The sequence below is a fragment of the Cynocephalus volans genome, chromosome 13, assembly GCF_027409185.1.
Source record: "Cynocephalus volans isolate mCynVol1 chromosome 13, mCynVol1.pri, whole genome shotgun sequence".
Classification (NCBI taxonomy): Eukaryota; Metazoa; Chordata; class Mammalia; order Dermoptera; family Cynocephalidae; genus Cynocephalus; species Cynocephalus volans.
In genome coordinates, this window is record NC_084472.1 from 30,515,711 (window position 1) to 30,543,481 (window position 27,771).

The window sequence follows — 27,771 nt, forward strand, 5'->3', positions numbered from 1 at the left end:
AATTCGAATTTTCTGAAGATTATTGATTATAGATAGAAGCTCTTTGATATGACCTATTGTTAAACAGGTATATTTATTATACATTAGGCATTCAATAAACATTTTCAGTTGTTGAAATACCTGTTCAATTTGTTTGAACAAATATAAGCCATTTTGTAGTATGAGGGGCATATAATTGGAAAAGTAAATCAGTTTAAATTTTTAGATTATCAAAAATTTATAACAACACTGGGAAAAAAATAGCAAAAACGGAAAATGTTTTATACTTCAATATCTCCAGATTCGGATTCATTTTTAGAAGTTTCTTAAAGTAAGAAATAAAATTACATTACTCAAAATAAACGATACTACAATAATTCTATCTGATTAAGGTAGGAACTTAAGAGAACCTAGGTACTAATCGCTCTTTTCAAATAAACAAAAAATTGACTCTGGTTTAATCCTTAATTATTTATTTATCTATAGATACAAAAAAAGAATTGTGTTATCAACCTTAAATCAGTATTATAAACACCTTTAATACTGTACTAGGAATTTATTTAAATATTCAGAAACACAGAAATTCATAATAAGTAGAAAGAAAAGACATTACTCTTTCCTATTTGCGGCAATGTCACATTAAAACAGCAGTCTATTACTTTCAGTTAATCAACAAAGCAATTGGCAAGTACATATAGAATGACCACGAGATGGTATGAAATGTGCAAGAGGGACATAGGCTTAGGAGTTCACAATCTTGACATCTAATACACATGAAATGGTTAGATATATACACAGGATGTGAATAGGTTTCAAGATACTTTTCCAGGAGTAAGTATTTCGAATGAGTTCAAGGAGAGGTAACACTGGGCTAGAGAATGCCCTTTGAATGATGTTAAGAAAAGGATAGAGAACATTAAGTATGAAATCCTTTATTTAGGCACTGAATACAATAAACAACAAAGACCTTAAAATATCCATTATTGTCTTTCATGTAAACTATAAAATATTTTTTAAATACTTAGAATCTCTTCCTCTAATTATTTAAGATACAGATATTGATGAAGGAAGTTACAATTATTTTTCTTTGTTAAATCGGAAGGGAAATAGACTGCCATAGTATTGATCACATGGCTTACATGAATACCCTTACATGTATGTAATTCTGTCATCTGATTTTTTTTTTTTTTTTGGTCTGTTTGTTTTAAACAGACAAAGAGAATGATTTATGTACTCCAGCAGCAAAAGCAAGCCATACAGGGCATCCAATTCGGCTTGTTCATATAAAACATATAAAAACATGGTCTGTCAAAGGTATTCACAAGCTTAAAAAAATTATTTCCATATGTTGCATAGAGACAGAGGTAAAATTTTTGAGTTTTCCTCACAATCATCTTTATTTTGTACCTGTAGGAGTTTTCCAAGCAACTCCTACAGGAAATAAATATGCTTGATTCTCTGAGGAAAAAATAAAACGATATTTTCATCAGGCATCCTGTCCTTGAAAATTTTAAAATGCTTTCTGAGATATGTGCAAATAAAAACAACAATTTCAAAATCATGCAATTTTCATATATGTCTAGGGAGCAATACAGACAATACTGACCAAAGACTAGGGACTGGGTGCATTTAAGTGTTTTGGTCATGCTAAAACATGTAAAATCCCTGCTATTCCTGTTTCTTTCAGATTAGCTGATTGACATAAAAAAGGGGAAAGTCAGAGCAGCATGTAAATGAAAAAGCATTGAACCCACATAGAATGTTCAAGCTGATCTGGTGAGACAGGTCAGGGACAAAAGAGAGGAAAGAAAAGGAAAATTATACATGACATTTGTGGCACATATAAAATAAAGGCCTCTTGATTAACAAAGAAAATTTTCATATTAGTAGATACATTATCACCTCATATGAATATACTTTGAATCATCTCAAAATGTATCCACTAGAGGATAAAAAAAATCCCATTTTCAACAAAAAATTGCAATTATGAGCTACTCACATATTTGCTATACATTTTTAAGGATTACAATTTGGTTACTTTAGCTTCATCCTCCCTTCTTTTTTTTCATTTAGTTTTTCATAAAATATAAGACTTCTCAGCATCAAATAAATTATATGGTATTTACTACAGGAATTAACTTTCAAATTAAATATGTGCTTGTTAACATAGTTCCTGATGGTTTACAAGAGATTTGGATTGTGTCTACATGATATGAAAAGAATCATTTTGGTGGGAAAAAATTAAGTCAGGCAAACTGATTTCACATAAATAAAATTGTTTTGACTAGGCTTTTCACTTTGTAACAGTTTCTTTGGTACTATTAAAAACATTAAGTTGTATTTAGAAATCATCACAGAAAAATGTGACATTTCCCTAAGATAAGTGAATAGCTGTTTAGATAATTAATCTGCAGTAAGTAATAGGGATTTGGGGGCTACCATAAATAATAGGACTTGGCCATTAGCTCAGTTGGTTAGAGCATGGTGCTGATAACACCAAGGTCCAGTGTTTGATCCCTGTATGGGCCAGCTGCCAAATAACAAAAATAATAATACTAATAAAGGGATTTTTGTCCTTAGTTATTCAGATTAGTCATCTACATTGAACAAATTTATTTGCCATTGATATTTCTGATTTATTCCATATTATTCCTGGTTTCATGTATCAAGATTTCTGTATTCTTGGACACACACATACACAAAAACATTCAGCCCAAAAGCAATTAAAAATTGGGTTAAAAACAGTTTCAGCAGCAAGGTGAGTAGATTATAAGCACCTTCTGAAGAGCTGTAATCTCCAGGTGGCTTTTTCTTGCTGTGTCTTCACTGTGGCAGTGCATTAGAGTTCCATCTAAAGCAGTTGTGTTTTGTTTATAGTCCACTGAGAAAATAAATTCTCCCAGGAGTAAAGGGCATGCTGGTGTGATGCCATGGAGAGATGCAAACCACCATAATATGGATTTAATGAATTGCCATTGTAAGGTGGAATCACAGCCATTTAAAATGGCAACAGATTTGTTTATTCTAACACTAGCAAACAAAATACACTTGACTGCTTACATTCATTCTTATGCTAGGTTGTCCCCTTCAGTCTGAGGAGAACATGAACACAAACAGCATTTCTCCTGATTGTTAGTCAAACAGGAAGGTCAGTAGAGGGGACACTGTGGCTGAGCTCCACAATAGGCACTGCCAGAGACAGCTGAGCTGTGATGCACTGCCCATGTGAGGGGAGCTTCAGTCTAGGTAAGGGGACAGAGCACAGGTGAGATGAAAAGAGGAATACCTCTGGTCTCCTGGACTTAGCAGTTACTCCCCAATAGCTGACAGCACCATGCCTGAGTGCAGAATTTCTCAGGCAAATTTTTATAATAAAACATGTAAACGGGCATCTTGAAATAATGCATAAGGAGACTGAATGGACACCATTGGTGTTTATTAATACAAACATATACTTACATCCTCCCAGATAATGAATGTTTAGAATACAATTTACACATTTCAGTGGAGGTCAGAACGTGATGTTCTATTTGCAGCTGATGAGTTCCGCAATGGAAGTAACTTGAAAAGTCAGAGACCAGCAAAGGGTTGCTGATGGTTCTTAGGAACTCGAAAGAAGTCAGGACTCCTGCAGGAACAGGGGAACATGGAAAAAAAAAATGAAGAGTGACAAAATTCACCTACTTCATAATTCTGCCCAGAGCCTACCTTAACCTCAAAATTTGGTAGCTCTCACATGGAAAAAAAATCCAACCATGAATTCCCTAAGCTATGTCTCAGTTGACCCATTGTCTTGACCTGTTTTGGACTTCTAATGTACTTTTCATTCTTAAAAGCTAACCAGTTGCTTGGGGGAGCAGAATAAATGTATATTTTTTGTTCTTCATACCCTCATAACACCCTTCCCTGAAACATTAACTTATACCCAGGTGGCATAAGAGTTTCTAATTGATAAAATAGCAATATCTTTATTTCTTCAGCTCTTTTGAATCCATCTTCTTTATAGTCTTGCCATAAGAGTTTTTTAAATACTCCAAAATTGTTATTCCTCCAAACTATTACCCCCAAACTACTATCAATTCATAGATAATAGTAATCATCCTGACTCTATCACTATGTATATAAAACACATGCACACAGAGTTTCACCATTACATAGTAAACATTCTGGCTTACCTATGATCATTCTCATTTTAACTATAACCTATTTTAAAAATCAAGAAATGATGAGCATAAAGGTAAATATCAGTAATGTGTTTGGTTGTCAAAGATAGCCTAACTAGTATAGATCATAAATATATGTGCATAACCACATTAAAAAAAATTTTTTTTCCTAAATGAAGATATTCTGGCACAAACTGCTAGTGATTGCTGAGCCACTGATGTAATGCATTTCTGAAGCACATGTTATAATCATCAAAAATAAATGTATCTCTAATTAAAACAAATCCTACCATGAATATGCAGATCAAAAGGAAAGTACTCTTAATATATTGCTGTTCAGTTTAGGTCCATCTCCTTTGCAGAAATCTCCCAGAGATACTGCAAAGCCATTAGAGTCTGCTACATGCTAAAGCTTCTAGTTTAAGTCCAATAGCCTCTGTAAAATCCTGTGTAAAATAAATCACTGTTGTGATCTATGCCCAGAAATCCATCTAGTCATATTGTTTACGAGAAGGATTGGAAGAAGGTATATAAAGCAACATCTTTAGGATTGACTAATCGGAAAATATAAATGATATTTCCAAAATAATGAATGAAAACTTTTGGCACGTCTCCATTCAGCATGTAAAAAACCAGGAGGAATTATCATGTTATTTAAAAATGAAGTCCACAAAGCTGCCTACCTCCAATTATTATTAGGATGAATAACGACTGTATGAAAAGCACTTTGAAAAAAATCTGAAGATGCTTTAAAAATATAAGACTATTATTGCTATTATTTGGCTTTAAGTATAGCAAGCCTAACTCTTTACTGCCCACTTTATTATACTCATGCCTTTGATTTCCCATTTGTCTGCCTGAATTTCAATGTTAATTTATTCTTAAAAATATATACTGTATACTATGGCTATTTGATCCCATTGTCATTTTTATTATTACATTGTATTAGTAGGTCAGTCTACTGTATTGTATACTTATACTTGAATTTTTAAAGTTCAGATTCTTCAGGGCAGCCTCTGCAGGACTGACACCTGTTGTTCTTGCCACCAAATTCCTGTAAGTTTATTTTTAAAAAGTATTTGATAACTACCATGGATTGGCTGAATTGTGTTCCCCAGAGTCCATATATTAGAAGTTTAATTCCCATGATAAAAGTTGACAGTGGGAAATCCTGTAATTGAAAGGTGGGGCCCTGAAGAGGTGATTAGATTGTAGAACCATCCCATAGTGGATGGATTCATAATGGTGGTCAGCGGTGTGGTTCTGAGGGCTTTAAAAGGAGAGTCCCTGAGGAACTATCTCTCTCTCTGATCCACCATTTCTGCCATGTGAGACACGAGTCACTGTCGCCACGACCAGATGTGTTCCATGCACTGTGGACTTCCCAGCCTCCAAAACTGTAAGCAATAAATTTTGTTTTCTTACGAAGTACCCAGTTCCATATATTCTGTTATAAGCAACAGAAATGGACTAATACAATAACAATAAGAAAAAGTGAACAATTTTCTGAATTTATTTTCTATGTGGCAAAATTTGAAAAATGTAAGCATTCACGTGAAAGTTGATTTTTTTCTTCTTTTGTTTTCTTCTCTTCTTCACTCCCTCTTCTTCTAATTTATTAACTCTCTTTTCTTTTCCCTCTTTCCACTGCTTTTCTTTCTGCCCTCTCCCTGGCCCATTCTCTCTCACACACCATTTCTCTTCCCTTGGGATTATTAGAAGACTAGTTAGCTGCTGAATTTTCTTATGTATGCATGAACAGAAGCTACGCAAGAGTGCTCTTTGTGGGAACTTTTACAGTTATAAAACAATCCCTATTTAGCATTTATGTGAGTATGGTGCATGGGTAGGTGAAGGGCAAAGTTAACCATTTTGCATTGGCCATTTAGAAGCTAGAAGGTCAATCATGGACTGAAATATGAGGTACACAGACAAATAAAATGATTTTAATGTGGAACAGAAATTAAGTAGGTAAAAAGAAAATAAGTGTATCTTGAACTTTCTTTGTGATAACTCACAGTACCAAAAGTAATAAAGTTTTTCATCTGCAGTCATTCTACGTATATCTTGTCTCAACAACTAGATGTAAACTAATGGAAAACAGGTGCAATGCATTAAACTGTTCTATATCCTACAAAATGTAGCACAGCTCTTCAGATACACCAGGCACTTAGGAGGTTGAGTGAAACGTGCAAATCATGATGAAATTGGTGACGATCCCCAAAACATTGACAAAAATTGCTTAAAATTACTTCCTAAGGGGTTAAAACAATGCAAGTGAATATGAATGCACACACAAACACACACACAACACATAACCCCCAAAAGAAAGAAAACTATATATAAAAACATGAAAATGGAGATATATACAAATAAATAGAAGAAAATTATATGAAAACGTGTACATACAAAAAATGAATTAATTTTCAGTCTTGGTAGGTAACAAAAACAATCAAGAGTATTTTTTTGTCAGTAATTTAAGTTTCTAGTTATTGGTTATAGTAAATAAGCAACCTGTGAGTAGCTGTGCAATTAATTTTTATAGTGAGATATTGACTAATTATGTGTACTTGGATAGGTCATGTTATCTTACCTATGCTTTGTGTCTCTGAAGTGACAATACTATTTGCCTTCTCATCCACCTCCTCTGCAAAGATGCTCTGCAAACAAATGAGGTAATGCTTGGGAAATGTTTGCAGCTTGGGAAAGAAACCCACTGCATACAGCTAAGATGTTATTACTATTCCATATTCAAGTCTGGTATATTATGGCCTCTGTTTTAAATTGAAATTGGACTCTAAGTGCTTGGGTTCTGACCAAAATCTGGGTCAACGTAAGAGGAAGATTATTTTTAATTTTATTTCTGAGGCTCCGTTCGGATCCCTTACACGTGTGAGCAAAAACTGTAGGAAATAAACAAAGCACATAAATCAAGCTTGGAAAGAGAAAAACCTCTATCTGGAAGGATTTTTTTCCCCCCAGTGAAGAGCGTGAACACTATTTCCCTAGAGGAATATTTCGGTCCAGGAAGGAAGACAGTGCATGTAGTGCGAGTGTGTGTGCGCGTGTGTGTGCGCGTGTGTGTGTATGTGTGTGCTGTGCGTGCGCGCCCGCGGAGAGAGGGGCGGGGGAGGCGGATGAGGAGGATGAGATCATAGTTTCAGGATCCTCAGGAAACCCTGGTACTGGCAGCAGCCAGCCTCTGCTGTGCCCACATGACCCACAACTCTGGCAGCGGACCCGGCACTTCCAACATTATTAAATAATAAGAAAGCGGCTCCTACTCCATGCCCAGACCTCCCTGCAGACCAATGGACACCTTCTAAGAGTTTGGCGAGTCGGTGACTGAGACGCCCGTCCATTCCAAGGTGTGTGCACAGCGTTTTCTTCCTTGACAGCTCCGAGTGGGGGAGGGAGCGGGGGTGGAGGGGATCCGTGTGCCGGGCGAGGAGTGGGCGCGGGGCCGGGCTGCTGCGCGCTGGCCCCGGCCGCCCGGTGCCTCGGAGCCCGCCGCGGGGCGGGAGGTGCACATGACGCGCAGTCCCAGCTGTGCAGGGACCGCAGCCGTCCCCGGCGCCGGGGCGCGGGCGCAGGAGGCTGGGCGCGGGAGCAAGGGCAGGCGCCGCGCACCGGGCAAAGTCAAGAGTGGAAGCGGGCGGAGAGCGCCGGCCGGGAAGGGATTCGCCCCAGCGCCCACTCGCGGGGTTCCCACCTGCGCGCCGGCGCTGGCCGCGGCGAGCGGGAAGCATGTGCCGGGCGCCGCAGCCAGGACTGCGGCGCGGCGCCTCCCCGGGCGGCGGGCGGCGCCTCGGGCCCGCGGGGCGGCGGTCAGAGGCTGCTGCAGGATGGCCGGCCCGGGGGCGCGGGGCCGCGCAGGTAAATGTCAACCGCCCGCGAAGGCCCGGGCCACGCCGCAGCCCCAGCTGCCGCCGCGGCGCCGCTCTCGAGTGGCAATGGCAGCCGCTTCCCTCGTGTCGCGAGTTGTTTCTGTTGTAATTGCTGCCCTCTTGGCCGTCCTCGAGGGCTGGGCTGATGGGAGGTGGCGTGGCCACCTCCATTAGGGATGACACTCACGTTGGGGAACAGTCTGGGGGGTATTGACCAGGAAATCCGGGGTGGGTTGCTCTCCAGTCGGCGGCGTCTGCGCGAGTTGCAATGCACTGCGGTGCCCGGGCGCGTGGCTGAGTGGGACGGGGCACTGCGCGCTGGGGACTGGGGGGCGGCGGGGCAGGGTGGGCACGGGGGTGCGTGTCTTCGGCTTTTATAGCCTGTTGCCCACTTTGTGAGTTTTCGGCTGGACAGAGGGCAGGCGGGAGGTTCCGTCTGGTACCCGGAGTGGGAGGTAGAGAGAAGTGTCTGTCAAAAGACCAAAGCCAAAGAGAGAAGAGGGGCGGCGACGACAGTGCTGGGACTCAGGGGTACCCTTTCCTGGGACTTGATTGTACAACTTTGCTCTTTGGCGGACTTGGTGTATGGCTTTGGGAGGGTAACCGTAGAACTTCGGTGGAGGGGGAGGGGAGTATTGGATGTACACTCGCAGTGACATTTACCACCCATTAGGTTCATTCTTACTCTAACAAATGGTCTTTTGAGTTGTTTCCAGACAAGTTTTCCTGTTACCTCTTATGATCATTTGATGTTTAATGTTTGTGTTTCCTTTTGCATATAAGACATATCCGTATTGTTGAAGTGTACATAGTATACATTAATTTCTTTTACAAAAAATACTTTTATTTTTCTTATTTCAAAGGTAGGAACTTTAGAAAAGAACAGTTTTCCACGTGTTCCACAGTTCTATGTGATTTAGCTTCATTCACTCACTTAATTCTTAGACCACCATCAGGGGCAGGTAATAACATTATCCGCCTTTCACAGATGAGAAAATGCAGGCACAGAGAAGTGAAATAACTTACCCAAGGTCATACAGTTATTAAGTTAGAGCCCAGTTGGGTTTTTAGCGTGCTCTTAACAGACTCATTGTACCTAGTCTTCTAGATCTGACATATTGACCACATCATTCTAGGAGATTAATCTCTTAACTGTGTGCTACCTATTCAAGGTAATTAACTCTTTTTATAATTTTTAATACTATAACTATGGCAAATATCCTTTGAGGAGTTTCTTTTTGCCACAATTAACCAAGTTTTCTACAATAATTGTAGATTGAAGTAGAACTTAACAGCAAAGTTAAGATTTTCAGCAGTTAAAATTGATCAGCAAAATAAATTATTATAAAGCAGATGGCTGAAACTATATATTTGTTTGCACTTACTTTCAAACTTCCCAAGTTATTAGTGTAAGCTTTGTTCAAAACATGCCCATTATTTTCTTCAGAATACCGTCTCACAGAACTTTTAGCAAGTTTAATTATCTTTAATCCAATCACTCTGACAAGAAGTTGGGCAGTTTTAAAAGAAGAATTATGCAATTCTCTTTCAAGTATGAGTTTTTAAAAGCAGGCTATATTTTGAGGGCATTCGTGTATGTCACGTCTTTTAGCCAATTGTATGCACTTTATACAAAATTGTGTAGTAAGAAGGCTGAAATCAAATTTTCTCATTAGTTTTAAATCGAAATACTTTAAAAATCTCTACTTATTTTAAATGATCCATGATGTGAAGAAGGTCTCAGTGGGGCGAACTCCAACTTCACATATTTAGAGAATTACTCTTCATCTGAGCTCCTCATGGAGCTTTCGTAATATTCATTTTATTGGACAACTGCCTCTCTTAAGTCTTCACATAACGAGTTTCAAAATTATTTTGACATTCATAAATTTCATTTAATTCTTGCTTTCAGTTTAATTAAATTAAGTATACATAATTTCAAATCCATACCTATTCAACATTATAAGTAAAAGGATATAAGAATCCAACTGAACTGCATGGAAATATGATCTACAGATCTGAGAAAAATTACCCAGCTTTTCAGAGGTAAATCCTCTGCCCACCCATCTCCTGGTCCCCTCCCCCAACACAAATTATGGCTGCATCTTTAGTAAAAGGCGAAAGATTTATACGATCTGAAGAGAAACCAGAGTATATGGCTGCATCTTTATTTTTGGATTCTGGACTGCAATCCTGTGGTCAGAGTGGTTGCATGCTATCAGGCACACGTGGTTTTGATATTGAAATCGGATTTGAATTTTCAAAGTCTATTTATATAAAATGTTGATTATTATTAAGGTTTAAATCTTATGATTCATACATACATCCTTTCTTAACTGATTCAAAACTGTTCCAGTTTCTGGCTTCTGTTACTTATTTTAGAGACAGCATTCCCTTGCTACTTTTATCTCACTTGGTAGTTTTAACATGACTTTTTCCTTTCAAGTCCCACATATCTCTAGTTTGGGGAGAATTGTACTGTCTCTACTTCCGGAAAGCTTCTCTGTTCCAGGTGCTGGGTGGAGAACTTGGGATCAATGGTGATCAGAAAGATGTGTGAGCCCTGACAGCACAGGGAGACAGGCTTTGAAATAAAACAATTATACAAATAAACGATTACTTGCAAATTGAGATAAGTTTCCTGAATGAAAGAAGGAATTCTTTGAGAATATGTGTTGGAGGATTCTGGACTAGACTGCAGAGGTCTGAAATAGAATGTCTGTGAAGTCACATATTTGTGAAGGAATAATGTGTGAGAAGGTGTTTACTAAATCCAGCCATCTTCCTAAGTGCTTAGATGTTATTTTTCTGAAATATCTTCTGATTCAGAGACATATGTCCCACTCTGGTTATGTCTTTACTTCTCCATCCACCAGATCTGCTATCTCCCCACATTATCTATCTATGAAAATGAGGAGGCTTATAAAACTCGCATCAGAACTTTTTAAAACACACAGAACATAAGGCATTATTATACTATTAGTGAAGAATTATTTAGGTTTAATGAAAAATAGCCATTTTCTTTCTTTGCCTTAGCAAATACTTTCAAACTAAAAAAAAAAAAAGTTTTGTGTGGGTTTTGTTGTTGTTGTTGTTGTCAAAGTGGCAGAATGTCTCAAAATAGAATATTAATTGTGTCATTTCATGTTGCTAAGATTCCCTGAGGTGGCCAAGGGAAGAGAAAAGGCTCCAGAGTAAGGGAAGTGATATTCAGAGTTGAATATGTGGGGGAAATCCGTATTAACAAGATAAGGCAAACAAAATAATGACTTATTTAACATTTACTGGGTGTTGGACATCATGCAATGAATTTTATCTAAATTAACTGATATATTCTTCACAATACCCATATGACGTCTGAACCCATTATCATTATCTCCATTATATCGAAGGGAAAACTGAAGTACAAGAAATAATGATGACTACTGTCACATAGAGATTGGCTTTACACTCAAGCATTCTGTTTCCATAGTCCATCCTATTAACTATTGATGTATGTAGCATCTGGTTTAAAAATGTACTGATGCATTAAATTTCCAACACTTTTCAAAATCATAATACCTCTTAATTTGATATTTTGATTACTTTTGCCTTAATTAGAACTAGTGGGGAAAAAAATAACTTCTTTTATATCAATGCTTTTTGCCCCATATTTTACAGGCAAAAATGTATAAAACAGGAAGGACTGGTGACTGCTAGATTGTAAAAAATTTCTCATTGTATTATGTATTTTAAAATTCAAAAATGGTAACTTGAGGGTCATGTGAAACTATTAAATTTTTTTAAATCAAGAGTATGTATATTAGCATTTCAAATTATTAAAAATATATTTTTAACAGCTACCGGTTCTATGACCCGCTTAAGAATTTTAAGTCACCTGTATTACCTTTCCCAATTGTCTTGGTCCATAGTGTTCACTGCAAAGAGGATATAAAGTGTTACATAAAAACACCTGTTGAATTATATTGGTAAATTAAAAATACCCTGTTAATTTTTACACTGAGATCTCTTGACATGAATCAAAGTAATTGTTATGATGAACAATCTATGGACAAAAATTTAGTGAATTTAAATAATATCCAAATAATGTTAACCTATAAGTCATGTGTCACATGTCATTAGCAATGTGAAATACTGATTAGTTAAATCTGGAAATGCTTAAAACAATCTTTGCAGAGTGTCTAACAGTAAATGTTAGTCAATATTATTTCTCCCTTAAAATGATGGGTAATATGCAGTTAATATGATTAGTAATAAAAATAATAATCATAATCATAATCGTAGTTCATGCATAGTGCACATACACAAATGTATGCATCTCTTCTTTGAAGCTGTTGGAAATGCTCAAAGCAATGCACATATTTTCTGTGACTCATATATTCCTCTCAAGAATGTTGTACATTATTTCTCTTTATGTTCAGCTTCATACAAAGCCTGATATCATGGAATAGCTAGTAAATTATTGCTTTAATTTATACCATAAGGAAGGAGATACAAGACTTGATTTCTTGATTTGACTTGTTCTTTAGTGTGTATGTGTTAGAGTAGAAGATGCCATCGAGTTCACCAATGAACAGTGCATTAACTGACGTCTACAATATAATGTCATAGTGCAGTGTCCTATTGCAGAGTTTTTTGTGCTTGTTGTAAATATAAAGTACATTGATCACTTATAATACTTTAGGTTCTGCTGTGGTCACAACTCCAAAATCTCAGTAAGTGCAAAGAACAAAGGCTTATTTCTTGCTAATGCTATGTTCCCATCTCTTGGTCAGTGGAAGACTGTGTTATGTATCTTCCTCAATTAGGGACCCAGGCTGGTAAAGTCCCCATTGTCCAGAACACCATCCTTTATCATGGCACATGGGAACATGGTAAATCACCACCAGTTCTTAATGTCTTCCCCCAGGAAATGGAACTTGCCACTTCTGCTCATATTTTATTGTCCAGAACAAGTCATATGGCCAAGCCTAACCTACAGATGGAAGAGAAGTGCAATCTTATCATGTGCCTAGTGGAAGAAAACTGCAACATTAGTGAACAAACAATAATTACCACATAAAATTAGCCAATTTCCTTCAATAGTTTTATCTCTAAAAAGTGATTTCTTATTTTATGTGAAAGTAGACTTACCCACAACAGTGTCCTAGAACTTCAGCAAAGAAAGGTACTTCCTGTGTAAAACCTCTAGCAAAGAAATTAGATGCTAAACATGTTGTGAAATTGATGCTATCACTCTCTTCCAGTGGGAGTTTTATTTGATCAAGGGATGATGATGAAAGCTATGATTCTGACAGAACGCATGAGGTAGCCTATTCGACAGCAAGTACAAGCCCACAACAGTGCCAAGACCTGCACCCAGCACTCATACCCTGTTTTCTGAACAGATTTGGTAGTATTGACATAGTACAGAAATCAGAACAGCTATGTGTGTTATCTTTTTCTGTCACCTGCACCATCATGGACAAAAGTATCATTTGAGTTATCATATATTGTTATAAAGATTAATACAGATAAATATACAAATCATAGTGTACATTTATTTTGCATTGCCAAACATGATATGTATAGTTAGAATATATCCAATTCATATTTTTAAATTAAACTTTATTTTGAGAAAATTGGAGATTCTCACGCAATTATAAACAGAGAGAGATCCCCATGGTCACTTTACCCAGTTTTGAGCAGTGGTAATATTTTACAAAACTATTGTACAATATTGCAAACCAGGATGCTCACACTGAAATAATGAAGAACAAATTCCATCACCACAAGCATAATTCCTGTTGCTCTCTTATGGCCACACTGACTGTGCTTCAGCCACTCTCTGTCCAACCACTTACAATCACTAATTTCTTCTCCGTTTACATAATTTTGTCATTTCAAGAATGTCACATAAATGGAATTATTCAGTATGTAAACTTTTGGGATTGGTTTTTCCACTCAGCATAATTCTCTGGAGATTTGTCTAGGCTGCTGAATTTCTCAATAGTTTATTCTTTTTTTATCACTGAGTAGTACTTCATGGCATGTGAATGCCATAGTTTGTTTGACCGTTCATCTGTTGACAGACATCTGGTTTTATTCCAGATTTGGGCTACTACAACTAAAATTGCTACAAACATTCATGTACGTATTTTTGTATGAATGCGAGTATTAATTTCTTTGGGATAAATGTCCAGGAGTTTCATGTTTACTTTGATAAGAAACTGACAAACTCTTTCCAAAATGGATGTGCCATTTTACACTCCCATCAACAATGTAGGAGAGATTAAGTTTTTCTGTATCTTCACCAGCATTTGGTGTTACTGCTATGTTTTATTCTAGCCATCCTGATAAGTTTGTAGTGATATCTCATTGTGGTTTTAATTTGCGTTTCATTAATAATTATGATGTTGAACATTTTTTGTGTGCCTATTTGCCATTTGTATATTTTTGTTGGTGAGATGTCTATGTGTATTGCCCATTTTCCAATTGGATTGTTTGGAGGGAGCAGGGGTTTACATTAAGTTTTGAGAGTTCTTTATACATTCTAAATAATAGTCCTTTGTCAGATATGTGGTTTGCATTGGGTATATTTGCTTGGGTATTTCTATATTTCTTATTTACTTCTGGTGCATAACCCTTAGCCAACACCACACAATTTTAATTTCTGCAGCTATGTAAGTCTTGAAATCATATAGACTGTTTGCTCCTACTTTATTATTCTTTTTTTCAAAATTGTTTTAGCTATTCTAGTTTCTTTGCCTTTCCATGTAAATTTTAGAATTATCTTGTTTATAACAAAAAGAAATCTTTATGGGATTTTTATAGGAATTGTGTTAAACCTGTATATCAGTTTGAGGAGAATTGATATCTAATATATAAATATGCTATGTCTATCCGTTTATTTAGATCTTCTTCGATATCTTATCAGTGATCTGTAGTTTTCAGGATACAAATCCTAAACATGTTTTCCTAGAATTACATGTAAGTAATTTTTTTGAGCAACTGTAAATGGTAACGTGTTTTTAATTTCAGTGTCTAGGTATTTATTGCAAGTATTTTGAAATTCAATTGATTTTTACATGTTTAGTTTGTATTGTATCCTAGCATTCATTCTTTTTTTTTTTTCTTGGAATTGTATATGTAGACCATCATGTCATTTGAAAACCGGGACAGTTTTGTTTATTTATTTTCAATCTGTGTGTCTTTTGTTGCTTTTCTTGCCTTATTGCACTGACTAGAACTTCTAGTACTATGTTTAGTAGGAGTAATGAGAGAGGATATCTTTTCCTTGTTACTGATCTTCTGGGGAAAGCATAGTCTTTGATCATTAAGTATAATGTTATCTGTAGGTTTTTTGTAGATGTACTTTATCAAGTTGAAGAATTTCACCTCTATTCCCATTTTTTCTGAGTAGTTTTTTTAAATCGCAGATAGGCATTGATTTTTGTCAAATACTTTTTTTCACCAAATGATATGATCATTTGGTTTTTCTTGTTTAGCTTTTTAATATGGTGGAGTACATTGATTTTCAAACAACCAGCTTGCATCCATGCAAAAAACTCTATTTAGTCATTAGGTGTAATTATATTTATGCAGTACTGAATCAATTTGCCAGTATTTAGTTAAAGATTTCTACATCTATATTCATGAGGAATATTGGCCTGTAGTTATCTTTTTTGGTACTGTCCTTGTTATTGGGACTGGGGTAATACCAGCTTCATAATATGAATTGGAGTGTGTTCCCTTCTCTTGTTTTCTATTTTTGGAAAAAAATCATGTAAGATTGGTGTTAATTCTTCGTTAAACATTGGTAGAATTCTCCATTGAAACCAACTGGGCTGGGAGATTTCTTCTTCAGGACATTTTTTTAGATACGGACTCAATTTTTTTAATATAATAGTTCCACACACCACCCCCCTCTCTCCATGGTTTTGCTTTCCATGGTTTCAGTTACCCCTGGTCAACCACAGTCAGAAAATATTAAGTTGAAAATGCCAGAAATAAGTTCTAAATTGACACCATTCTAAGTAGGGTGATGAAATCTTTCAACATCCTGCTCTGTCCCACCTGTAATTTGAATCATCTCTTTGTCCAGCAGCGTATCCATCCTGTATATGTTTTCTAACAGTTAGTCACTTAGTAGCCATCTCAGTTATCAGTTTGACTGTTGAGGTATTTTGGTGCTTGTGTTCAAGTAAACCTCATCTTAATCAATAATGGCCCTAAAGTGTAATAGTAATGATGCGAGCAGTTCAGATATGCCAAAGAAAACCAATAAAGTGCTTCCTTTAAGTGAAGAGGTGAAAGTTCTTGGCTTAATAAGGAAAGAAAAAAATGTATGCTGAGTTTCCTAAGATCCACAGTGACAATGAATTTTCTATCCATGAAATTGTGGAGAAGGAAAAAGAAATTCATGCAGAGTATACGAGGCTACTACAAAAAGTTCATGGAAAGTTTGGTATTATCTTTTAATCATTTTTCTCCAAGAACTTTTTGAAATACCCTTTTATATAGGATTCAGTACCATCCTTGGTTTCAAGCATCCACTGAAGGTCTTAGAATGTATTGCCTATGGTTAAGGGGGACTACCATACTTGTATTAGTGGGCTAGGACTGCCATAACAAAATATCACAGACTAGGTGGCTTAAACAACAGGTATTTATTTTCTCAGAGTTGTGGAGGCTCAAAGTCCAAGATCAAGGTATCGGCACATTTGATTTCTTCTGAGGCCTCTCTCTTTGGTTTGAAGATAGCCACCTTCTCACTGTGTCCTCTTGTGGTCTTTTTCTATGTATCATAGCACACTGGTGTCTGTGTCTAGATTTTCTCTTATAAAAATACCAGTTGGATTGGATCAAGGCCCACACTAACAGCTACATTTTAATTTAACTTTTTAGAGGCCCTATCTCTAAATATAATCACATTCTGAGGTACAGGGGTCAGGGCTTCAGCATAAGAATTCTGTAGCGGACACAATTCAGCCTTTAATGCTACTTATAAGGCTATTTAAATAGTTTCATATTGTGTGGGTTGGTTTGAGGAATATTGAGGAATTGGTTTGTTTCATCTAAGTTGTCAAATATATCTGTGTACTGTCACTCGTGGTATATATCTAATTATTCTTTTGTTGTCTGGAAGATCTGTAGTGACATCTCTTGTGTCAGTCCTGATGTTGGTAATTTGTGTCTTTTTTGATCAGTTTTGCTAGAGGTTTTTTAATGTTATTTATCTTTCAAAAGAACACACTGTTTCATTGATTTTTCTCTATGGTTTTTCTGTTCTCCATTTTATTGATTTCTGCTCATATAATTACTATTTACCATATTTTTCTTTCTTTGGGGTTTATTTCGCTTTTTAAAAAATATTCTTGAGAGGAAGATTAGATCATTGGTCTGTACTTTTCCCCTCTTTTCTAATGTGTGCATTTAGTGCTATAAATTTTCCTTTCAGTACTGCCATAGCTCTGTCCTACCTATACATTTTGATATGTTGTATTTTTATTTTAATTCAGTTCAGTGTATTTTTTTTATTTGTCTTAAAATTTCCTTTTTGAACAATGGGTTATTTAGAAGTGTGGCATTTAGTTTCCAAATGCCTGGAGATTTTCTTCTTATCTTTCTGTTATTGATTTCTACTTTGATTCCTGTTTTGCTTTGACTGGGGCACTTCCACTTCTTGGTAGCCATTGCTTTGATTGTGCTTTGTCTTCAGGATTGTAATGGTAAAGCCATGTCTTATCTCGTGATCCCACTTGTTTAAAATTTCCATTGCAACCTCTGCTATTGTCTGCAGCTGATCTGGCACAACATTTGTGATACCCATGGAGTGGAAAGTTTGTTCAACTGTAATTTTCCAATCAGAATTGATTAAGCTGAACCAGTTGAGGTGTCTGTGGTGTTGGCTATTGTTTCTGCTTTTAATTGTCATTCCTCTTCAGTTAGGGCATGAACATAATTAATTTTTTCCTTGCAAATTAGTGTGAATGGTCTATGGCTGAAGGCTTCATCTTCAACACCATTTCATCCCTTCTTAAAACAAATTATCCATTTGAAAATTGCTGATTTCTGGGGGGCATTATCCCCATAAACTTTTTGTAAAGCATCAGTGACTTCACTGTTCTTCTGTCCAAGCCTCACCATAAATTTGATGTTTGTTCTTTCTTCAATTTTAGCAGAAGTCATGTTGTTCTGTTAGGGCTTCTTTTCAAATAGATGTCTTACCCTTGTTAATTCCTCAAACTAGATCCTGTTCAGACATGTCAAAACAAGTCAGTACAAGTTTATTTTGGTGCAAAATAATTTTACAATCCATGCATAGTATTTTTATAATATGCATTTTCTATGAACTTTTTGAAGACCCTGCATGGATATAGAAATACACAAAAACACATTATTCCCTAGCTCTGTTAGTATGAGTTTATTTTGGTGCAAAAACTTTGAAATCCATATATACATTTTTCATAATATGCATAATCCATGAACTTTTTGGAGACCCCTCATATTTGCTCTGAAGTCTACTTTATCTGGCATTAACATAGACATCCCTTTTTCCCTTTAATTGATGTTTTCATGATCTTTCTTTCCATGCTTATTCTTTCCTCCTGCCTATATTGTTATATTTTATTTCAGTTCCTTGTAGTAAAAATATAGTCAGGTCATATTTTTTAATCTACTCTGCCAATCTCTGTTTTCTAATTGGTATATTTAGGCCATTTAAATTCTCTGTAAATATTGATACATTAAGGCTTAAGTCTGCCATTTTATTTTTTGTTTATTCTTTCTGTTTTTAGTTACACTATGGTTTTTTTCTTACCACCCTGCCAGTTACTTGAGAATTTTTAGAATTCTATTTTTATATGTTTACAGTGTTTTTCACATCACTTCATATAGATTGTATTTAGTGGTTGCTCTAAGTATCTACCGCTGTTGTCATTTTATCAATTTGAATGAAGTACAGAAAACTTACCTCCCTTTACATTCTCCATTTTGAATGTAATTGTCTTTAATGTTTCCTCTATATACATTTGAAACCACGTCAGTTGTAATTTTTGCTCGAACTGTCAATTATAATTTAGAAAGTTCAAGAGGAAAGGAAAGTTTATAGCATTTATCCACATTTTTGCTTTCTATGTTCTTTCTTTTTCTTGATGTTCTAACATTTCTTCTTTTATTTTTTCATTTTTATTTTGAGAACTTCCTCTAGCCATTCTTTGAGAGAAGGTCAAATCTGTTGGTCACAAAATATTTTTGTTTTCCTTTATCTGAGAATATCTTGACTTACCCTTTATTCCTGAAGGATATTTTCACTGGATATCCAAAAATAACTGGTTGACGGTTCTTTTTTTTCAATTCAGCACCTGAAAAATGTTGTGGTATTTTCTTTTGGCTTTTATTTTTTCTGATGAGAAATCTACTGTCATCATAATTGTTTTTCTCCAGTACTTAAAATGTCATTTCTCTCTCTCTCTCTCTCTCTTTTTTTTTTTTTTTTTTTTTTTTTTGAGCACTCATAAATTTGACTATGATGTGTGTTGGTATGGATTTCTTTGGGTTGTTTTGTTTTGTTTTGTTTTTCTTGCATTCAGGTTCACTCAGTTTCTTTAATCTGTAGGTTTATGTCTTTTGTCAAATTTGGGAAGTTTTTAGCCATTATTTTTTCTTAGCACTTGTTCAGCCCCTCCCATTCTATTCCTTCTTCCAGGTCTCCAAGACATGAATGTTAGACCTTTGGTTATAGTCCCACATTGAATTCATTTCCTATGGCTGCTATAACAAATTACAACATACTTAGTGTCTTACAACAGCACACATTTATTTTCTTATGGTTCTCAAGGCCAGAAGTCAGAAATCAGTTTTATTGGATTAAATTCAAGGTATTGATGGGATGCTTTTTTTTTTTTTTTTTTTTTTTTTTTGGAGGCTCTAAGAGACAATCTGTTTGTCTTTTCTAGCTTCTGGAGACCACATGTATTTTTTGACTCACAATCCCTTCAGAACCCTCAAATTTCTTGCTTCTATCATCACATCTTCTACTTCCTTTTCTGTAGTCAAATCTTCCTCTGCTTTCCTCTTTTAAGGACACTTTTTTTACATTTAGGGCCACCTGGATAATTCAGGAGACTCCCTATCTCCCTATAATTTAATCACATCTACAAAATCCTGTTTTCCATTTACAGTTTTTCAGGGATTAGGATCAATTTGCTGGATATCTTTGGGAGCCATTATTCAGCCTACCACATGCAGGTTTGTGAGACTTTGTTCCTTTTTTTCACCCAGTCTGTTTTCTCTCTGCTGTTCAAACTGGGTAATTCCTGTTTTTCTGTCTTCCAGCTCCCAGATTCTTTCCTGTCACTTCCATTCTGTTATTGAGTTTTATATTTTGGTTATTGGGTTTTTTTAGTTCTATAATTTCTACATCGTTCTTCCCATATGCTCTATTTCTTAGCTGAAACTTTCTTTTTCTTTTGTTTCAATCATGTTCATAATTGCTCACTGAAGTCTTTTTATTATGGCTTCTTTAAAAACTTTGTCAGGTAATTCTGACATCTCTGGCATCTCATTGTTGGCATCTGTTGATTGTCTTTTTTTCATTCAGTTTGAGATCTTCCTGGTTCTTGGAATAATAACGATTTTTAATTGAAACCTAGCCATTTTCTTATATGTTAGGAGACTATGGATCTTATTTAAACTTTTTAATTTAGCTGGCTTCCAGTAATATCACCTTGTGGGAAAAATGTGGGTGGTGTCACCTCATCACTGCCAGGTGGGGATAGAAATACAGGTTTCTCACTCAGTCTCCCTTGACATCTGAGAGGGCTCCACATTACTGTGGGACAAGGTTGGAATTAGGCTTCTCACTAGGTCTTCACTGATACCTCCCTGGCTGGGAAGGTTAGGAGTTCCTTTTTTTCTATTCCCCACGTGGTCTCCATTGATACCCTGGAGATGAGGGAGGGGAAGTGGCTTGATGACTGCTAGGTTTTGGTGACAGACCTAACTCTCCACTAGGCCTCCTGTGACACCGCCTCAGCAGAGAGGGGGAGGGGAAACTTGGTATAGCCAAGTGAGGGTGGAAGTCCAGGGACCCTATACAGTCTCTATTGACAATACAGTGGGGGTGGGGAATCTTTATTACCACTTGGTGGAAATGAAAGTCCCAGCTCCGTATTTGCCCTTCTGTGGCACCACTTTGGTGGGAGATGGGGGAAGTTGAGGCACCCTGTTAGAGGTGAGGGTGAATGTCTAGGTTCCCTACACAGCCTGTGTTGGCATGGGTATGGTAGGGACCACGGTTTTTTTCTGTCTTGTATTGCTGGCCTAGAGTAGTTACTGTCTAAATGTTTTTTATCTTGCTATGCTGCTCCTTTCCTGGTCCTTAGGCTAGAGAGAGCATGCTTTTGTTGGTACCTTTTTAAATTTGTGCCTGTTGGAATTTCTGGGTTTCTAGTTTCTTTATCTGCAAGTTTTGGATGTATGAGGCAACACAAAATTCCAGGGAGCTCACTAGCCTGTCATTCTTTGGGCTCTGAGGTTTTTTCTTGATGGTATGCTTTCTTTTTTCCACCTTTCAGAGTTTTTGTATGTTTATGTATAACATTCAGGGTTTTTAGTGGTACTTAGTGGAAAGAATAGGAAAATGCTCTTTCATTTCATCTTCACAGAAGCAAAATTCCAAGCCATATTTTTTTATGCCAGGGTAAATTGAAAAATATCACTCCACATTGATTCTCAGAGAATGAATCTCAGAGGGTTAGTGCTGATCTGTTTTTGAATAATCAACACTTTACAGGTCACTGTGATGAATGAGTCCTTGAATGATGATGCAGATAGGTTCACAGAATTCATCAGTGTAAGACTCACAGACTACCTGGAGGTACCCTTACTCCCCCAAATCAATGTTCGCTCCCCCGCTGGGAAGACTTTGCTGTAGGCTGTAGCAAGATTGGAGATTTCCTCTACTCTCATAGACTATCTTTTCTGGTAGAATTCTGGAACCACACTTTTGTAGCTCTGACTGTATTCTCACTAAGTGCTCTTTATTCCCCAAGACATCATCCATCTAAAATGCAGTTTTGAACCACTAAGTGTGGGAAAATGTTCCTAAGCTAGGAATAAAATAGTGAACATAAGATGTTACCAGACCACTGGGGTCTGTCCCTTGGAGAGTGAAAAACTTCCAAGACCAGAGTATGAGGAAAAAGGTTTATAATTGCAAGTATGGATAACACTGGGGATCACTGTCAAAGCAGTGTCTCCCCAAACAAAGGAAAAGGGTCATCTTATGTAGCCAAACTTCCTGCCCAAGTTCTCACCTAGGTCCTCTCATGTAAATGAAGGATATAAGCTTGTTCAATTTGGATTGGTTGACTCTGGGACATAGTTTGCTGTCAGTTCTGAAGCCAAACTTGCATTTGTTCCCAGGAAGGAATGTGGCCTTTAGGCAGCAGCCAGACCTCAGGAAGTCACACAAGCTAAACCTTGAGCCCTTGGCTAGTACAGGTTACAGTCTATAGATGGCAAATAGAGATTTCCTGTTGTAGTTGACCCATGACGTAAAATAGGTACAGGTCGATGTGGAGATCCCAATTCCTCCTTGGGTGGAGATTCACCAAAGTTTATCTCTCCGGCCCGTATTTCCGTTTCAGCAATATATTTTGAGAGCAGTCTAGTATTTCATGGTTCATGACTTCCCACCACCTCTTGTAAGAACAGAAACTCAGAACAAAGGGTTATGACCAGTTCACTTCCTGTTTTGAACTTTTTGCTGTGGCAAGCACCAGGCCACTTAGGATACTCTGGACCCTAAGGTTACAAATAGCCATGTTTAACTTTAACTGAGGAGTACGTACCAGCAAACATTCTTGATCATTTCTTCTGATGTAAAATTGTACATTAAAAATAAGTGGATTGATTCATCAAGTTGTTTGATCACTATTTAGTAGATTAAGTGCAAACAATGGGGCTAAGAGTTTTCTTCTTGATTTTTTTTGTTTTTGTTTTTGTTTTTGTTTTTGTTTTTGTTTTTCCGTGACCGGCACTCAGCCAGTGAGTGCACCGGTCAGTCCTATATAGGATCCGAACCCGCGGCAGGAGAGTCGCCGCGCTGCCAGCGCAGCACTCTACCAAGTGCGCCACGGGCTCGGCCCAGAGTTTTCTTCTTGAAACCAATATGGTGAGGAATGACAGCTGACAGGTAGAAGATCACAAAGAACAATAATCTCGGGAAATTCTCGCAAAAGACAAATCAAGTTATTGACATTAAAGCTAACCCTGAAGTTCTCACTGAACTAGAACAATGGTTCTCAAAGTGTTGTTCTCAGCATTGGCACAACTTTGGAACTCCTTGTAAATGCAAATTCTAAGACTCTACCCCAGACCTATTGAATCAGAAACTCTGGGAAAGAGTCTAGCAGTCTGTATTGCAGCCAGCCCTCCAGGGGACTCTGCACGCTGAAGCTGAAAACCACTGTTACTAGAGTAACTCCTCCAACCATTGCAGAAAATGTCAAACTTATGCTTTCAATGACCCTGAACTTATTGGGGTAGGTTTTTGGAAAATTTATTTATTGTATTTAACATTTATATGCATTCATTATAAATATTTTTTTCAAGTAATTATAGTAAATAAATTTAAAATGCATTATCTAAAACTATTTCTTTGGTTAAATACATGTTAATGATTTGCACATTTTCTATCCTCACCCATATCTACTCCATGTCTGATTTTGTGGTTAGCACCAAAAGAATGAGCTATGCCTCCACTTTCCTTCCTTTGTTCCTCATAGTTGTCAAATCGTACTTTAATTGGTTTTCTAGCCATTTCTATGTTCTTCTGAAGTTGACACCAGTCTTGAAGGTATTTGGAGGCGAGGGCGGGGACATTTTTGCATCATTTGAAGAAGTTGCTTTTTAAGAGGTCTTGTCACACAGTATTGTTAGAGACAGATGCATATGCAGATGTCCAAACTCATCATTGTCATTCCACATCAGCTCCACCATGGGGGATTCCCCGTCTACTGCATACTGGCATTTTTCTCTGGGGTCATGTGAGATGAAAGGAAATTTTGGCTGCAAGGCTGTCCTGAGGAAGGAGAAGCTGCATTTATAAACAGGGATTTTATAATTGGGGTACAGTTCTTAACCCCAGGATGGAGTAAGACAAAATCAGCAAGAAGTAAAAGGTTAAAAGGCTTAAAAATATTTTGTGATCATAATAAAACATCGATAGATGCAGATTTGAGAAGTAGTCTGTGGCTTCTAGCCTTAAATATGGTTCAGTTTTATTTTATTTTAAGGACAGTATTTTATGCTGTCAATTAGTAATTCACTAAACTTAAAAGACAAAATAGATTTTTATTCACTTAGTGTCCACCACTTGTGATGACTAATAATTCAGTTTTTTGGTTAGGTGTCACATTTTATTATGCATAACTTTTAAGCTGAATTTTTTAGTTTCTATAAATTTTAATTCCATATGCCCTTTACTCCACATACCTTTTTAAAGGTGTCTTTTTCTTGAGTAAGCTAGGAAAATGGCTCATGAATTATCTATCTGCTTTTCATTTAAGAGGACACACAATCTGGATTCAGAAGAATATTATTATCTAATCCTTTCACTATTCTCCATCACTAGTTGTCTTATGTTTGTTTCATTCCTTCTGTTTCCTTTGTGTATTCAGTCTGATTATATTTCTCATTTAGTCATTTTGCATGGGTGTTTAAATGATTGTGCCTCTGCAGTGTTTTGGGGATAAGATTTTTCCAAACCATCATTATACACTGTTTGTTCAATAATACCATTTGGGCAGGTTGGAGGAACTACCCCTTTAAAAACAGATTTTTAAATGGTGTAGCAGATGTTTTCTCTCACACAGTCATCCTTTCTAAAATAAAGGGCCCCAGCCCTGGCAATATCTGTTGAATGTCATCCTTCTTAAGTAATTATTTGGTTGGCATTTTCTAAATGTGGTAAATAAATTACCATCAAAATGCTTAATTCTTAGATATGAAGAAAAATAGATCTTACACAGTGACTGGGGGTGAGAAGAGGGAGATTCAAAAAGATGAGAAAAGCACATCATGTCTTTTTGTGGGTGGCGGTCCAGATTTTCCCCTACAGAGTTAGCTTCTATTTATAAACACACAATGTGTCAGGTGATTTTTTTCCCACCTGCAGATAAATTCTGCCTCTTTCTTTTAACCTAACCACTGTAAAAGTAATGTTTACCATCAGAATATATACAAAATAATACTTTCTGCTAATGCTGCTAAACACCTTTTAGGAAGTGATATATGAGTCATTGATTTTGACAATTCAATCAAGATATGAATCAGATTTTCAAAAGAGGAAAACATTTCAAAGTATCTGGCTATTCTTTTTTGTTTTCCTCCGTGTCATTGTAGTGCTTAAACCTTTTATTTTTCTTTTTGTTTGTTTAGTGTTTAAGTTTGTTTTGTTATTGTTTTATGCCTTATTTACCATGAGTATGGGACATAACAGCCAGTAAGTAAAAGTTCTCGACATACTTCTAATATTTTAGATTGAGCTTAGGTATGAGATTCAGAGTCGCTCCATATTCCTACACTTTGAATCCTTGTGTAGAAAAGGAAGGAAAACAACGAAGGAACAGAGAGGAAACGATATTCTATCAACAATCTGCTATGGAGTGGTTATAAAAGCAAAATAATCCAACTTCACCCAGCCACGGTACCTTAAGGGAAAGAAAGAGTCCTGTGATTTCACATGAGTGAGCGTGTGTCATATTTACTGTTTTTTTTTTTTCTTTGAGGCTGAAGTTGGTGGTTAAAATGGGAGAAGGTGACGGAGATTAGTCGTCCCTTTCTTTATTAGCTTTAATTGCTTCTGCCTATTTGTGAACAGATGCTAATCTATGCCAGTTGTCCTTGCTTTTTTGTACCAATTTGTCAGTTCTCTTCATCACCTTTGTTTTTTGTTTGACTTGCTTTTCTCTTCACTTCTTTCCCTCAGGACCCCCAGCCAGCATCTAGCTGAGTTGGATGGTCATAGAAGGAGGCTCATTGCTAGAGCTGTAAAACTAGAGAAATTTTAGTCCCTTGCTGGTGCTTCCCTAAGCTCTCACCAAGCCCATGACAAGACTGCATTTTTTAGTTTTTCCTACTCCTGTGCCATCAGTCATTCCTTATCACTTAGATTCAGTATGTTATGATACTCTGCGCGAGAACTAGCCTTTGGCAAAGTTCATAGTTGCCATACCTGCTACGTACCCCTCTGGCTCACTGTGATATGACACTGGCCATTTATTGTTAGAAGAGTTTCTCAAAATATGTGTCAAGGACCACATATATCAGAATTGTCTGCGGTGTTAGTTCAAAGTACAGGCATCTAAACCCCATCCCAGACCCACTCACTGAATCAGAATCTCTCTAACTTTAGGATTTTAAAGTTAACATTAATGGAGGGGGTTAGTCCAGAAATGTACTTCATAACCCAGGGTAACATTTAAAACTCAGATGCATGGATCCCATCCCCACGTTTCTGACTTAAATGGCCTGGTTAACAGACATGCAGCCTATGTTAACAGTCAGAAATGAGCTGTAGAAGTTGGAAGGTAAGAGTGGGGGTGGGTGCTGACAGAGAAGAGTTACATTTGATGAACTGATAAAAGTCCAGGGATTGATCCACATTTATAAATTCAGAAACCAGGTATATCTCTCACAGGCAAAGTCACATTAAACTTATAGAGACTGAATTATAAATAAGAATGCCAATTTGCTTATGCACAGTTAGAATTATTGTTACTAGGATCAGCATGATTAGTGCATTCTTTCCCCATAGGCTGACCTCCATAGGAAGAAAAATTATCATCAGTTTTCTCCTTGAACCTAGAGTCAAACTAAGGAAATTAGATGAATAAAAATTGTGAATATACACTAAGGACTTACTATGTGTCACAAACTCTTCTAAACATTTCACCTGTCTTGTTTCATTTAATCTCTCTCAGTAACCCTTTGAGGTGTTACTATTAGTTTCAATTTCTAGAAGAGGAAAAACTAGGAAAAGAAAGGCTAGATGATTTTCTCAATGTGACAGAGCTTCCAAGTAGTAGAGCTGAAATCCCTGGGTTCTATGACCACGTTATTAGTGAAAGAAGAAGCTCCCACGTAACTCGAGAGTTCCCTGGGCCTTGCAATCAAAGTAGGTGATCACGTGGGAGGCAGGGAGCAGAATAACTTCTAGTTGGTGAAGAGACGAACGTGCAAACCACTGTTCATATGGAGAGGATGCTTTCAAGTCACATGTAATTAGTTTGAACAGTCTCTGGTGGATGAAGAAAGATGCCATGATCAGAACCTTGCAGTTTATTTAATCAACCTCTCCCCAGTTGTGATTAAATGAAAGATCTACAGAATCAGGTTCTGCCCTCAAATTTTCTTTTTATTAAAAAGTATCACATCTTATATAAATAGCTAGTTGTAAATATTAATAAGTAATGATAGACATATATTTAAATATAATAGACAAGTATCATCTATCAGTCTCCTGAATGTCCCCTAGTCCTGACATCACCTTGTCTCAGAAAATGTGTGTGAAATTGGCTTGAACGTACACTCACTCCAACTCAAGCATATTTCCTGTTATTAGTGGGGATTTTGTGGAGCTTAACAGTTCCCCTGTGACTCTGTAATGAGTTTTTGCATCTGGTGAATGCCCAATCGTCACGTTGGGTTTTGTTTTGTAAGTAGAATGCCAACTTAGGTCATCTTCTGGATAC

General features: G+C 36.8%; 1 protein-coding gene across 11 annotated transcripts in view; it reads left to right on the forward strand.

The window, feature by feature from the left end:
* Window positions 1–7,318: 7,318 nt before the first annotated feature.
* The window catches only part of DTNA (dystrobrevin alpha), a 385,407-nt gene continuing 364,954 nt past the window's right edge, over window positions 7,319–27,771 (forward strand). For 4 of the 11 annotated variants that reach the window (XM_063077106.1, XM_063077108.1, XM_063077105.1 and 1 more), the window contains exon 1: window positions 7,319–7,510. The gene's annotated coding sequence lies outside the window, so the exon portion shown is untranslated. Of the gene's footprint in view, window positions 7,511–7,937; window positions 8,019–27,771 lie in introns of those variants that run through there. The other 7 variants (XM_063077113.1, XM_063077112.1, XM_063077114.1 and 4 more) reach the window with 4 other exon arrangements.